General features: G+C 42.3%; 1 protein-coding gene across 5 annotated transcripts in view; it reads right to left on the reverse strand.

Moving 5' to 3' along the window:
- The window catches only part of LOC127435324 (copine-8-like), a 359,118-nt gene that overhangs the window by 59,677 nt on the left and 284,849 nt on the right, over positions 1 to 14,592 (reverse strand). The window contains exon 1 of one of the 5 annotated variants that reach the window (XM_051688726.1): positions 9,508 to 9,584. The exons of 3 other annotated variants lie outside the window; for them this stretch is intronic. The gene's annotated coding sequence lies outside the window, so the exon portion shown is untranslated. Of the gene's footprint in view, positions 1 to 9,507; positions 9,585 to 14,592 lie in introns of those variants that run through there. One more of the 5 variants, XM_051688727.1, reaches the window with a different exon arrangement.

Raw genomic sequence — 14,592 nt, forward strand, 5'->3', positions numbered from 1 at the left:
TATGGTTGCTAGGCAGTTACCAAGGTGATACTTAACATGGCTCCTTGCCACCCTGAGTGATATAAGTCAACTCGAAAGTCTCTACAATATTCTGGTGCAGAGATATGTGATTTGTTACTTGGTTGCTAGGGTAAGCCCATCTGGTTGCTAGGCATTTACCGGGGTAATACTTATCAATGCTACTTGCCATCCTGAGTGAATTAAGTCTACCCGAAAGTGTCTACGATGTTCTGGTGCAGAGATATGTGTTTTGTTACTTGGTTGCAAGGATAACCCCATGTGGTTGCTAGGCAGTTACCAAGGTGATACTTAACATAGCTCCTTGCTATTCTGAATTAAATAAGTCAACCCAGAAGTCTCTACGGCATTCTGATCCTGAGATACCCATCTTACTGATTTTGAATGGAAGTCAATGGTGTTTGGTTGCTAGGGTGCTCTAAATGGTTGCTAGGGCATGGCTAAGTAGTTCCCATGATGATAGTTGTAGACTGATTGCTCACCCAATTAAAACAAGCCAACTCTCATGTCTCTAGGACATTCTGATCCGAAGATATCATACTCTAAGTGAAAGCAATAGTGTTGGTTGCTAGGGTGCTCTAAATGGTTGCCAGGGCATGGCTAGCCAGTGAACAGAGAGATTCTTATTGGCTGCTTACTAACCTGACTCATAAGAGCCAATCCTCAAGTGTTTACGACATTCTGTTCTGAAGATATCCTTCTGAGACACTTTTAATGGAAGTTAATGGGGGGTGGTTGCTAGGGTCCCATAAATGGTTGTAAGGGCGTGGCTATGCCATTTCCAAGGTGATACTTAAAGAGTGATTGGTATCCCAATTGAAATGAGCCTGCCCCCATGTATCTATGTCATTCTGATTGAGAGATATGATCTGGCAGCTTTCTTGCATTGACTGCCATAGCAGGAACAAAATTCTCTTCCCATAGTACCCTATGGGACTATTTGCTATGGTTTTTTTGCCCCCCTTTTTACCCCCTGGGGTATATTTTACCCCCAAACACCGTATGTTCGAACATGGCTTTCTAGCCTGAATCAAATGAGAGCACCCACATGTGTCTAGGACATTCTGATCAGAAGATATCACACTCAGCCATTTTGAATGGAAGTCAGTGGGGATGGTTGCTAGGGTGCTCTAAATGGTTGTTAGGGTGTGGCTAAGTAGTTTTTCAAATGGATACATAAAGACTGATTGCTCACCCACGTGAAATAAGCCATCTGCCATGTCTGTAGTATGTTCTGATCCAAAGATATCCCTCTCAGCCATTTTTAAAGGAAGTCAATAGGGCTGGTTGCTAGGGTGTGGCTAGCCAGTGACCAGAGAGATTATTATTGGCTGATTACTAATCTGACTGAAAAGAGCCAATCCCCAAGTGTCTACGACATTCTGTTCTGAAGATATCCTTCTGAGCCATTTTGAATGGAAGTCTATGGGGGCAGTTGCTAGGGTGCCGTAAATGGTTGCTAGGGCATGGCTACACCATTTCCAAGATGATCTTTAAAGACTGATTGGTAGCCCGATTGAAATGAGCCCACCCCCGTGTCTCTATGTCACTCTGATTGGGAGATATGATTTGACAACTTTCTTGCATTGACTGCCATAGTAGGGGGAAAAAATTTTTCATGGGCGAGACCCTTGCCATAGTATGCCTATGGGAAATTTTTGGGATGTTTTTTGCCCCCCCAGGGGTGCACCGTACCCCCAATCCTTTAGAAAAGTCATAGCATAGGTATCGTCAATAGGCCGGTTGATCTGACACCTAATTCATGGGTCTACTACAAACGGTGCGGGACAAGTTAGGTGCTGAAGTTTTGCACGGCATAAGAAGAATAATAATACGTATGTGAGATTACAATAGCGATACTTTGCTTCGCAAGCACCACTAATAATAAGTATGTGAGATTACAATAGTGATGCTTTGCTCCACAAGCACCACTAATAATAATAATAATAATAATAATAATAAGTATGTGAGATTACAATAGTGATGCTTTGCAAGCACCACTAATTATAAGTATGTGAGATTACAATAGTGATGCTCTGCAAGCACCACTAATAATAAGTATGTGAGATTACAATAGTGATGCTCTGCAAGCACCACTAATAATAAGTATGTGAGATTACAATAGTGATGCTTTGCAAGCACCACTAATAATAATAATAAGAAGAATAAGTATGTGAGATTACAATAGTGATGCTTTGCTCTGCAAGCACCATTAATAATAATACGTTTAAAGAGTATAACAATATGTTGGCTTGACTAGATAGTAAAGTTTGAAGAAAAACTTTAAATTGGCTTGACAAAGCCTTGTCTGAAAGTTTGAAATAGTTTGAAGAGTTGGAAGTTTGAAGGTATTACAGTCAGACAGACAGAAGGAACATCATACAGATAGACAGCCAGCTGCAAGAAGTCCTATGCAACCCTACCCCATGCTTTCTGAATGGCAAATTGGTTGCTAGGGTAACCCCATTTAGTTGCTAGGCAGTTACCAAAGTGACAATGAAAAGGCTCCTTGCTACCCTGAGTCAAATGAATGAAACCAGAAGTCTCTACAGTGTTCTGGTGCAGAGATATGTGATTTGTTACTTGGTTGCTAGGGTAACCTCATCTGGTTGCTAGGCAGTTACCAAGGTGATACTCAAAATTCTCCTTGCTACCCTGAGTCAAATGAAAGAAACCCAAAGTCTCTACAATGTTCTGATTAAGAGATATGTTATTTGTTACTTGGTTGTTAGGTTAACCCCATTTGGTTGCTAGGCAGTTACCAAGGTGATACTAACAATGCTCCTTGCTAGCCTGAGTCAAATGAACAAAACCAGAAGTCTCTACGATGTCCTGTTGCAGAGGTATGTGATTTGTTACTTGGTTGCTAGGGTAACCCCATCTGGTTGCTAGGCAGTTACCAAGGTGATACTCAAAAGGCTGCTTGCTGGCCTGAGTCATTCGAGCCAACAATGAAGTCTCTATGATATTCTGATCCAGAGAAATCCATCTAAGCTCATTTTAAAGGAAGTCAATGGGTTTTGGTTGCTAGGGTGCACTAAATGGTTGCTAGGGTGTGGCTAAGTATTGTCCAGCATGATATTTAAAGGCTCCTTGCTGGTCTGAATCAAATAAGCCAAAGTTGAAGTCTCTATGATGTTGTGATGCAGATATATGTGTTTTGCTATATGGTTGTTAGGGTAAGTCCATCTGGTTACTTTGAAGTTGTCAGGGTGATCCTAAAAAGGCTGCTTGCTGGACTGAGTGTATTGAGTCAAACCTGAAGACTCTATGACATTCTGATCAGGAGATATCCATCTAAACCATTTTGAATGCCAGTCAATGGGTTTTGGTTGCTAGGGTGCACTAAATGGTTGCTAGGGTGTGGCTAAGTATTGTCCAGCATGATATTTAAAGGCTCCTTGCTGGTCTGAGTCAAATAAGCCAAAGTTGAACTCTCAACGATGTTGTTGTGCAGAGATATGTGTTTTGCTATACGGTTGCTATGGTAAGTCCATCTGGTTGCTAGGAAGTTGTCAGGGTGATCCTAAAAAGGCTGCTTGCTGGACTGAGTGTATTGAGTCAAACCTGAAGACTCTGACATTCTGATCAGTGGATATCCATCTAAGGTATTTTGAATGGTAGTCAATGGGATTTGGTTGCTAGGGTGCACTAAATGGTTGCTAGGTTGTATGCAGTTGCTAGGGTGTTAAAGTGATGGAGTGAAAGAAAGAATAAAAAGAGTGGAGTGATGGAAAGATAGAAAAGAGAGTGATGGAGTGATAGATAGAAAGTATGAGTGATGGAGTGATAGGAATTAGATTGAATCCTCTAAAGGATTTATTACAGGGAAAAGTTTTCACACCTTGAATGGAAGACAATTTAAAATCAGTCCTGTTCAGAAGTCCGATATGGGAATACCGGAAGTCCGATCAGTTAGAAAAGAGATAGCCACCCGAGTCAGACAAGTCTGAGGGTCTGTGGCGAGTTTGGTGCTTGTAGCTTGAAAGCTCTAGGAGGAGATACTGTTAGAATTTTGGCTCAGAAGAAGTAGAAGAAGCTTAAATAGTAGATCAGTACGTTGGCTTTGTCAAGCCAACATAATAATAATAATAAGCTTAAATAGTAGATCAGTATGTTCTTGTAGTTAGTAAGTTGTTTCAGGCCACTCCACACTGATGCAGGATCGTTAGCTGAAAACTTGTTTTTCAGCTTATCAGAATAGCTTCTTTTAGCCACTCTGATTTCCTTATTCAGTGTGATCCTGGCCTGATTGTACAAGACTTTATCCCCACCTCTGTAAGCATCCTTTTTCCTGACGAAGCTGCCTGAGCTCTGCTGTAAACCACGGTTTGTCGTTGTTGTACGTTAAATAGGTCCTAGTACGAGTGCACATATCCTCACAGAAACTGATATATGATGTCACAGTATCTGTGAGCTCATCCAGATTGGTGTCTGCAGCCTCAAATACACTCCAATCAGTGCAGTCAAAGCAGGCTTGTAGTTCCAGCTCTGCTTCATTGGTCCTTCTCTTTACAGTCTTCACTACAAGTTTAGCTGATTTTAGTTTCTGCCTGTCGGTTGGAAGAAGATGAACCACACAGTGATCAGAGAGTTCCAAAGCTGCTTGAAGGACAGAGTGATATGCATCCTTTATTGTTGTGTAGCAATGATCCAGTTTTCTGTCTCTGGTTGGGCATGTAATGTGCTGTTTGTTTGGGCAGTTCACATGTGAGGTTTGCTTTGTTAAAATTCCCAAGAATAAAAATAACTGAGTCCCGGTATTATTGTTCCATGTCTGTGATATGATCAGCCAGCTGTTGCAGCGCTGCGTTCACGCACGCGTGTGGCGGGATATAAACGCTCACCAGAATTAACAAGGAAAACTCCCGCGGCAAGCAGAAAGGCTTAAAGTTAATAAAGAGCACTTCCAAATTAGGACAGCACATCTTCTTTAACGTTGTTACATCTGTACACCAACTTTCACTGATGTAAAAGCATGTTCTCAAGATGGCGCCGAGTATGGCTGCTGCGTTGCGAGCTCCGACATAACATTGCAATTTTTTGTTTGTTTTGTTTACAGTTCTTATGTTTATTGTCTTGGATGTTGTCTGCCTTATTGTATATGATAGACAAACACTTTTGGACATTGGTTCTGCAATTGCACACCAAAAACCGGACTTCCAACTCCTCATTGCTGACCTGCTGTTTACAAACACGCCAGTGGAGCCCTTTATCTGGGCTGCCCGGCCGCGGAAACGCAGAAGAAAAGGGGAAATAGAGCCAGCGTTCTTATCAGAGTAAGACGTTGCGTAAATCGACCCCTGCTACCCAGTATTCTACTGGCAAATTTTCAGTCTCTGGATGACAAGCTCTGCGAGCTGAGAGCGCGGATCTCTTTCCAACGAGAGACGAGGGACTGCTGCATTATCTGCCTTACAGAAACTTGGATGTCTGTTGAGATTCCAGATTCAGCCATCGAACCTGCGGGGTTCTCCGTGCACCGAGTGGACAGAGCGAAAGACCTCTCAGGTAAAAGCAGAGGTTGTGGTGTATGTTTTATGATCAACAAATCCTGGTGTGATCAGAGGAACGTACATTCTATCAAGTCTTTCTGCTCTCCTGATTTGGAATTTCTCATGCTTCTGTGTCGACCATTCTGGCTACCGAGGAAATTCACAGCGGTCATTATCACTGCTGTGTACATCCCCCCACAAGCTGACACAGACCGGGACACACTGATTTCTCCCACCTGGAAAAAAGGAACACTTACTGTATGTGAGAATGCTGTTTGTAGACTACAGCTCAGCATTCAACACCATAGTGCCCTCCAATGTGAAACTCCAGGCTCGGGGCTTAAACAGCTCGCTGTGCAGCTGGATCCTGGACTTCCTGTCAAGCAGACGCCATGTGGTTAGAATGGGCAGCAACATCTCCTCATCACTGACCCTCAACACTGGAGCCCCGCAGGGCTGTGTTCTCAGCCTACTCTTGTATTCCTTGTACACACATGACTGTGTGGCAACACACAGCTCCAATGCCATCAAGTTTTCTGATGATATGACGGTGGTAGGTCTGATCACTGACAATGATGAAACAGCCTACAGAGAGGAGGTGCACACTCTGACACGCTGGTGTCAGGAGCACAAACTCTCCCTCAATGTCAGCAAGACCAAGGAGCTTGTGGTGGACTTCAGGAGAAAAGACAGAGAACACAGCCCCTTCACCATCAATGGAGCACTGGTGGAGAGAGTCAGCAGCTTTAAGTTCCTCGGTGTCCACATCACAGAGGAACTCACGTGGTCCATCCACACTGAGGCCGTTGTGAAGAAGGCTCATCAGCGCCTCTTCATCCTGAGATGGCTGAGGAAGTTTGGAATGAACCACCACATCCTCACACGGTTTTACACCAGCACTGTAGAGAGCATCCTGACTGGCTGCATAATTGCCTGGTATGGCAATAGCACCGCCCACAACCGCAAAGCCCTGCAAAGGGTGGTGCGAACTGCCAGACACATTGTCGGAGGTGAGCTTCCCTCCCTCCAGGACATATATACCTGGCAGTGTGTGAAAAAAGCTTGGAGGATCATCAGAGACTCCAGCCACCCGAGCCATGTGCTGGTCTCACTGCTACCATCAGGCAGGCAGTACTGCAGCATCAGGACCCGCACCAGCCGACTCCATGACAGCTTCTTCCCCTAAGCAATCAGACTTTTGAACTCTTGATCTCTCACGATCAATATACATCAGCACTGCACTTTATTAATCTTATTATCTCACACCGGACTGTCGTAAATGACATTCTCTCTTAACAACACACTGGCAACTGACTATCAGCCGACAACCTGAATGTCAATACAGTACAATACAACCTACTGTATATTTTATATGTACTTTATATACTATTTTTATTGTATGTGTATTCTATATTATGTGTATGTGTATTCTATATTGTGTGTATTGTATTCTGTACATTGTATATTATTATTGTGTTGTGTAATTATGTGTATATTAGATATGTAAATTGTGTTGTGTAAATCTGATGTTTATTGTAAATTGGTATATGTTTCATCACTGTCATGACTGCTATGTTGCTCGGAACTGCACCCATGACTTTCACCCACTGTTGCACTTGTGCATATGGTTGTGTGACAATAAAAGTGATTTGATTTGATTTGATGTTCCACTATCTCTCGTTTTCCATGTTAAATCCGCAATGCGATCCGCTCTGAACAGCTGAAAGCCAGGCAGATGTAATGTGCTGTCCGGAATGGCTTCACTCAGCCAGGTTTCTGTGAAGCACAAGGCAGCAGAGGTTTGTAAGTGTGAGGAGATGAAGTTCATCCATTTTGTTAGGAAGAGAGTGGAGATTCGCAAGATGAATACTCGGCAGCACTGTTCGAAAGCCGTGCTGCCGAAGCCTGACCAGCGCACCAGCTCGTTTTCCTCGCCTGCTTCTCTTAAACAACACAGCTGCACCTCCTACTAATATGCCCAGCGAAGCGTCCGAATAGTCAAAAACCAGGAAAAGATTATCTGGTATGTGCTGCCGAATGTTCAGCAGTTCGTCCCTGGTAAAACTGATTGGAAAATGATTACTAAACACAGGACAAACAAACAAAAACTACAAAAGAATTGGAGAGCTCCACACCATGGCTGCCATCCATGGCACCATCTTGAACAGGATTAGGCATTTATAACCTGTGAGTTAAAATGGCTCACTGTTTGGCAAGTCACTATTTTTATTAATGTTGTCAGAACTGCATATCAAAGATTCATAATGCATTTACATGCATGTAAAATATTTATTGGTAATTAATTAACCCATTTATAAACCCTTAACAAATGAAACACTGATGTAAAATGTTACCAAATTTCCAACTTTCTGCTTGAAAAAGTGCAATAGTATGGCACTTAAAATTGGACATCATAACTTGAGTTGAAATTTTTAACCCAAACTACAGCATGCCAAGATGTGTGTGTGTTTGACTTCATAGTCCACAAACAGGACTGGAGCTGTCAAACTTCAAATTGACAAGAAGCTCCATGAAGATATCATGAAGACATTCGATAACTTTGTGTGTGGAACAGACTAAAATTAAGTCGTAATTAACAGTAATGTGTTTCGACTGACCAGTTGAGATCAGTTCACATGAGATGAATGTTAATATCAGGTTTAAATGGAGCCTGAAAGCCTTGAGAGGTTCAAGTCAGGTTTAAATGGTGCCATTTTTTAGTGTGGAACTCAGGGCCAAAGCAATGAAGCTCAGCATTAAAGATCACTGCTTCAAGGTAACTGAAAGAAAGAAAGGTCAGAAAAGTAGATGTGAGAGAGAGAGAGATGGTGGATTTGGATGAAGAATTATAGGTGAGGCAGAAGAAAGCTGAAAAACAAAGATTAGATTTGAGAAGATTAAACATTCTTAAGTGTTAGAGATGTGATGAAGAGAAACATGTACTAATCAGAGAAAGGGGGCTATACTGATCGAAATCTAATCTGACACGTCAGACTCTAAAAAGAGCATAACCTAGTGATGTCACAGATGGGTCAAGATATTCTACATGTACAGATGAGCCTAGGTCAGTGATAAAAAGAGTTCTGAATGGCACGCAAGTAGACACATGAGACAAAAGTGTTAAAGCAGCACCACAAAATGACGTGGTTGCTTGAGCAATCAGGTTTTTGATCTCACATTTGCTTTTTATGACACTATCGGTAAGGTTTAGGTTTAAGGTTTAGTAGGGAGGTATGTTCTGCTGATTTAAAACTTGATAGACAATTGACCTTAAAAACCTTATCTGTTTGGCAGAAAACTGAATTCACTTTAAGTGCCACACAGTGGACATTTAACATCGGAACTGCTGCGATACGTGCAAAGGCTGGATTACAAGATGGAATCATAGTCTGAGGGTAAGAGATCAAAGTCATTATCCATCATATACTACACAATTTACTGTGAAATTTGTCAACTCCAAATGGAGTCAACTAGCGTCAACTAGCATCGACTAGCAACCGATCGGCCCAACTGAAAATCAGGGCTAAAATCAGTGTTAAATTTATGTAGCCTTAAGGAACCATGTAATATCATTTTCCCAAAATTTTGCTTCAGTCATATAATTTTCATGAGATCAGGCTGCTTATTTCATCGTGTGAAATGCAAAGTATAAGCACCTGGTTTGCTTTGAGACATAAGTCATTCATTCAACTAAAAGATACTAATTTGTAAGAATATTCACATTACTAATAAAAAACAGAAAAGTCCTCAAAGTATGCAAGATCCAAATGTATATATCACTAACCTTTGCGGACCTTATAAATTCTGGGAGGAACCCATAGATTGTATAGGAATAAAGTAAGGAATAATAGTCGGTCATTATTGCAAAATAAACCCCAAGGTGATCCCTAATGCGAAGCATATTTATTATCCCACTAATAACCATTACACAGCAACTTACCATTACACAGCAACTTACCATTACACAGCTACTTACCATTACACAGCTACTTACTAAATAAATAAAGTGGAGATGAAATATTGATTTGAGTTGAAATGTCCACAATCGAGTGTGACTGTAGTGCAGTTGAGGTTGAGAAAGAGTCTTAGCAAATAGGAAATGTTGACACACCAGAAAGGGCTGCCAAATGTTGATAGTTCATTAAGATGTCACAGAGTGTGTAAAACAGTTGAATAAACATATTTGACCTTACACATAGTACACGGTACAATGCCCGTTCCATTGCTACTTTTAGGATAATACTTGCACCTGGGATATCTCAGAGAACATTTTGCATATGTGTGTTTGTTTACATGCCCTTTACATGCCATCAGGTGTGAAACAGGCAAAGAAACACTTTAAAGTAAAAGTACTGTGTACGGACACTTAGGTCTCCTAGGTATATTCTTTAATTGTCAAGGAGATGGACAGTTTGGGTCTAGTTAACAAGGCAGGCTGAGGGTAGTTTAAGACTAGCTAAGCAGTAACCTACTGCAACATCTAGACTGGCTTGTACAGTTTCATAAAAGATCACCCAGGCCATTGGTAGTATTGTCGGCAAGGAAAATAATTTAATTCTGGCAGGTAGTGCTCCTAATGGACACTTGAGCTGATGTGAACATAGCAGTATTTCCAAAGTTTCAAAACAAACTGAGCAGCTACATCCTGGATGCACTGGAGGGGATGTGTGGCTGATGCAGGCAAAGTGAATTGCAGTAGTCTAGTTGTGAAATGACACAACTCTAAACAAGAAGTTGACCAGAGTTGGGGTTGAGGAAGGGCCTGATTTACCTTATGTTCTTTGGACATGATTGGAACAGACAAGACAGTAGTGTCTTGTCTAGTTTAGATCAGTGTTACTATCAGAAATAATTAATAATTATTTCTTTAGTTATTAATCAATATTTAAATTAATTAATTGAATCTAACTCATTAAAACCTCATATGGGTCTCCAGTAAATGTAGTGCGCTACGTTTAGGAGCGGGTTTGGTTATTAGCAATAATTAATAATTGTCAAAGATAATCAATAGAACATTGATGAGAATCAATGTTAGCTTTTTTTAATCCTTTAAATCAACAATTATCAAATATAATCACTAATCATTAACATCGATGAAACATTAATTAAAATTAACACTAGCTTATTGATCATTCAAATTCAACAATCATCAAAGATAATTATCAATTATCAAAAATCAATAGAATATTAATAAGGATTAACATTGACGGGGCACCACCCTGGAATCAGGGACTAATAACCAGATAGTATAACAGTCTCAATATTAGATTGTTTTCTTAGGAAAATCGACATCCGAAGAATATCGATTTTCGGGAAAAAAAACAATGAATGAAGGCTTGAATCCGAGCACTGACATCCCGTCAGCATGACACAGGTGTATGCAAAACAAACCAAAACACTTCTCTTTGAAGTATAACAAAGTTTATTTATGCAGTAATATCAATTAATAATTAATACAATGCAGTCAATAAACTTCCGACTTACAACTACAAACTAAACAGTGATATGATTAGATATGGAAATCAAAATAATCCAATAACACATGAGGGTGTGTGTGTGTGTGAGAGCGAGTATGTGTGTGTATGTGTGTGTGTGTGTGTAAGGAGGGACGTGCACAAAATGGCAGATGTGACTCTCGTGGAGAGGATGTCACGAGAGACTTCCGGCCAGGGAATATGACCGCGAATGTGGGTGGAGAGAAACCAGTCAATGGCGTCTACCAGTTACTGCATGTATCCGCTTGTACGATAGCTTAGGGACAAAGCGGAGCTTTATCACGAAGCTATCCACTAGCCAAAAATGTGTGCCAGAATGTTTGTGAGGGATCGCGCGCACATGTGTGTGTGTGTGTGTGTGTGTGGTTAGTATGAGAGAAAGAGAGAGAATTAAGTGACGGCCCCAAAGCCGATTTCGCGATCATGGGAGAGAAAGCAGCTGTTAATTTATCACTCAGAGACGCGGTGGACGGCTCGTAAACAGTACCGCGTTCTTTGATTCTTTAATGGATAAACTCAGTTTGCCGGTCTCACCCGCGATGGCGGAAATGCACAACAGCCCACTGTGGTTGGACCACAAACAGCAAATCAAATTCGTGATAATTAATACCCTGAGTATTAATAATGAGCGGACATGGCGGTCCGTAAACTGTACAAGCAAAAACCTTGAAACACAAGAATAACACACTGTAATATTCTATCCCTGCCCAGACGTAAACCTCTTACTTGAATCGCATGAGGATGCAGGTGGAATGTGTGTTCATCCATCCTTTAACTCAGACTTGGTTCCTCGAGGCTTGGGTAATGACGGGAGGCCGTTTCCTCGCTCTGTCGGCGGGCGGTACGGCTGCTGATTCTTGGCGGGCTGGTGGAGAAATCAGAAATGTCGACTTGATTGAAGATGGAAGAGAAATCTTTAATCTCTTCACTTCTGCAGGCAAACGGATGACGATGCGGATTGCTCGGCGGTCTCCTTCGGATCCGTTAGAGTGTTCGGTTGAACACAGAGTAATCTCAACTCGTCCAGCGAGATGGAGATTGTATGGCCACAGTTTCAAGTCGGACGTTACTTCCTTGTGCCACGAGACTGCACCTGAGAGCAGCGATGAGCTGCGTCTATCCCCGGCGAGCAAAGTTGCTGGAAGCAAATCCCGGAAGCATTTTAGAGGCATTTCTACTCCTGATTATGTCATGGTTGAGGGACGTTCTGTTGTGTGCCTCATCCAATAGGAGTTGAGAGTTCGATCCTTTAGTGAGCAAGGCTTCATGGGATTTGTAGTCTGTTTTGGACTCCCTTTGTTTGATTTTGGCGCAATTTTTATCTGAGTTAGGTTTTACGACTGTGTTAGGCCTGCCTTTGTCTTCTATCTGACTACATGAGGCCCAACATTCACCACTTTAGTCTGAAGAGTTGGTTGTTGTCCAGCATCTTTAGAGCAACTGAAGGGCCGAACAGTTCTTGTCGGTTCACAGTAACCTGTGGGTTATGCCATCCATGTATTCCTGATAGGAAGGAAAATGGTTGCACAGTCCATGCAGTTCATTAGAGTTCACAGAGGCTTTATCGTCTGGACAGAGATTGAAGCACATCTGGGCATAGAACTTCTAGCTAAAACTAAAACTACATTCATCACACATAAATATTTCAAGTTATTGGAAGGCACAGCATTAACCGTAACACAATCCTTTGTTGTTTTTTGGTCATAACACAAAATCAAAGTAGAACCTGACATTGGTTACTAGGAACAAAATGTTAGAGGAAAGGAGGGTTAAAGGTTAAAAGGCTTATCCTTGGAAATGATTGGGGTTAACCTGTGGGATGGGCTCAGACTGGTGTGTAAAATGCGGCTGTACGAGGAGTGAGTCCAGTCTGGCCTGTAGGTGTTGAATGTACCTGTACATGGCGTGTGCAATAATTGCGATGATGATCCAACCACAAAGGAGGAGCCAGAGGCCAACCAAACTGATAGGGTGTTCTCGGTAAGTTGACGATCTGCTTATGTGACTAGGAAATATAGTGGTCAAGCCAGTCGGTTTGAGACTGAACTTCACTGATTTCGTCCCTTCAGCCTGAAGCTGCTGTTGAAGGGTGTCATCAATGGTGAGGTTGTGACCTCTAAATGCATCCATGATCTCAATTTCTGCGTCATGTTTGTCGACGTTGAGATGATGGAGGACAATATCGTCAATGTGCACGGTGGCTCCTTGGGGAACCATTAAGAACACCATTTGGTTTGGTAGCCTTAGTTTAGTGGCTGTATCATGGCAGTTGTATGATATTGGGATTTCGGTGGCTGGTGTGTTAATGAGCCAGCGATTGCCTGCTCACTCTACCCTTGTCTCTGTTCCTTCATCTTTGATGGACATGCTACCATGACACTTGTTCAGGGAATTCGGCTCTTAGTTCGCAGAGGTAGTTAGTCACCTCTCTAACAAAGGAGTTGCGTTTTGACAAACCCAATGTATGTACTTTGTCTTGGTACACATGTTTAGGTTAGGGATAAGGTAGAGTGAGGGGTTCTCATCATGGTAGGCGAGTGTTGGTGGTGTTTTGAGGTGAATGTGTGCATTACCTCTATGAAAACCAACATTAAATACGGACTTTAGTCTATATACACTATGTTGCCAAAAGTATTCGCTCACCCATCCAAATAATTGAATTCAGGTGTTCCAATCACTTCCATGGCCACAGGTGTATAAAATGAAGCACCTAGGCATGCAGACTGCTTCTACAAACATTTGTGAAAGAATGGGCCGCTCTCAGGAGCTCAGTAAATTCCAGCGTGGTACTGTGATAGGATGCCACCTGTGCAACAAGTCTAGTCATGAAATTTCCTCGCTACTAAATATTCCACAGTCAACTGTCAGTGGTATTATAACAAAGTGGAAGCGATTTGGAATGACAGCAACTCAGCCACGAAGTGGTAGGCCACGTAAAATGACAGAGCGGGGTCAGCGGATGCTGAGGCGCAAAGTGCGCAGAGGTCGCCAACTTTCTGCAGAGTCAGTCGCTACAGACCTCCAAAGTTCATGTGGCCTTCAGATTAGCTCAAGAACAGTGTGTAGAGAGCTTCATGGAATGGGTTTCCATGGCCGAGCAGCTGCATCCAAGCCATACATCACCAAGTGCAATGCAAAGCGTCGGATGCAGTGGTGTAAAGCACGCCGCCACTGGACTCTAGAGCAGTGGAAACGCGTTCTCTGGAGTGACAAATCACGCTTCTTCATCTGGCAATCTGATGGACGAGTCTGGGTTTGGCAGTTGCCAGGAGGACAGTACTTGTCTGATTGCATTGTGCCAACTGTGAAGTTTGGTGAAGGGGGGATTATGGTGTGGGGTTGTTTTTCAGGAGCTGGGCTTGGCCCCTTAGTTCCAGTGAAAGGAACTCTGAATGCTTCAGCATACCAAGAAATTTTGGACAATTCCATGCTCCCAACTTTGTGGGAACAGTTTGGGGATGGCCCCTTCCTGTTCCAACGTGACTGCGCACCAGTGCACAAAGCAAGGTCCATAAAGACATGGATGAGCGAGTTTGGTGTGGAAGAACTTGACTGGCCTGCACAGAGTCCTGACCTCAACCCGA

Source organism: Myxocyprinus asiaticus, chromosome 45, assembly GCF_019703515.2.
Source record: "Myxocyprinus asiaticus isolate MX2 ecotype Aquarium Trade chromosome 45, UBuf_Myxa_2, whole genome shotgun sequence".
In the NCBI taxonomy this organism is placed as follows: Eukaryota; Metazoa; Chordata; class Actinopteri; order Cypriniformes; family Catostomidae; genus Myxocyprinus; species Myxocyprinus asiaticus.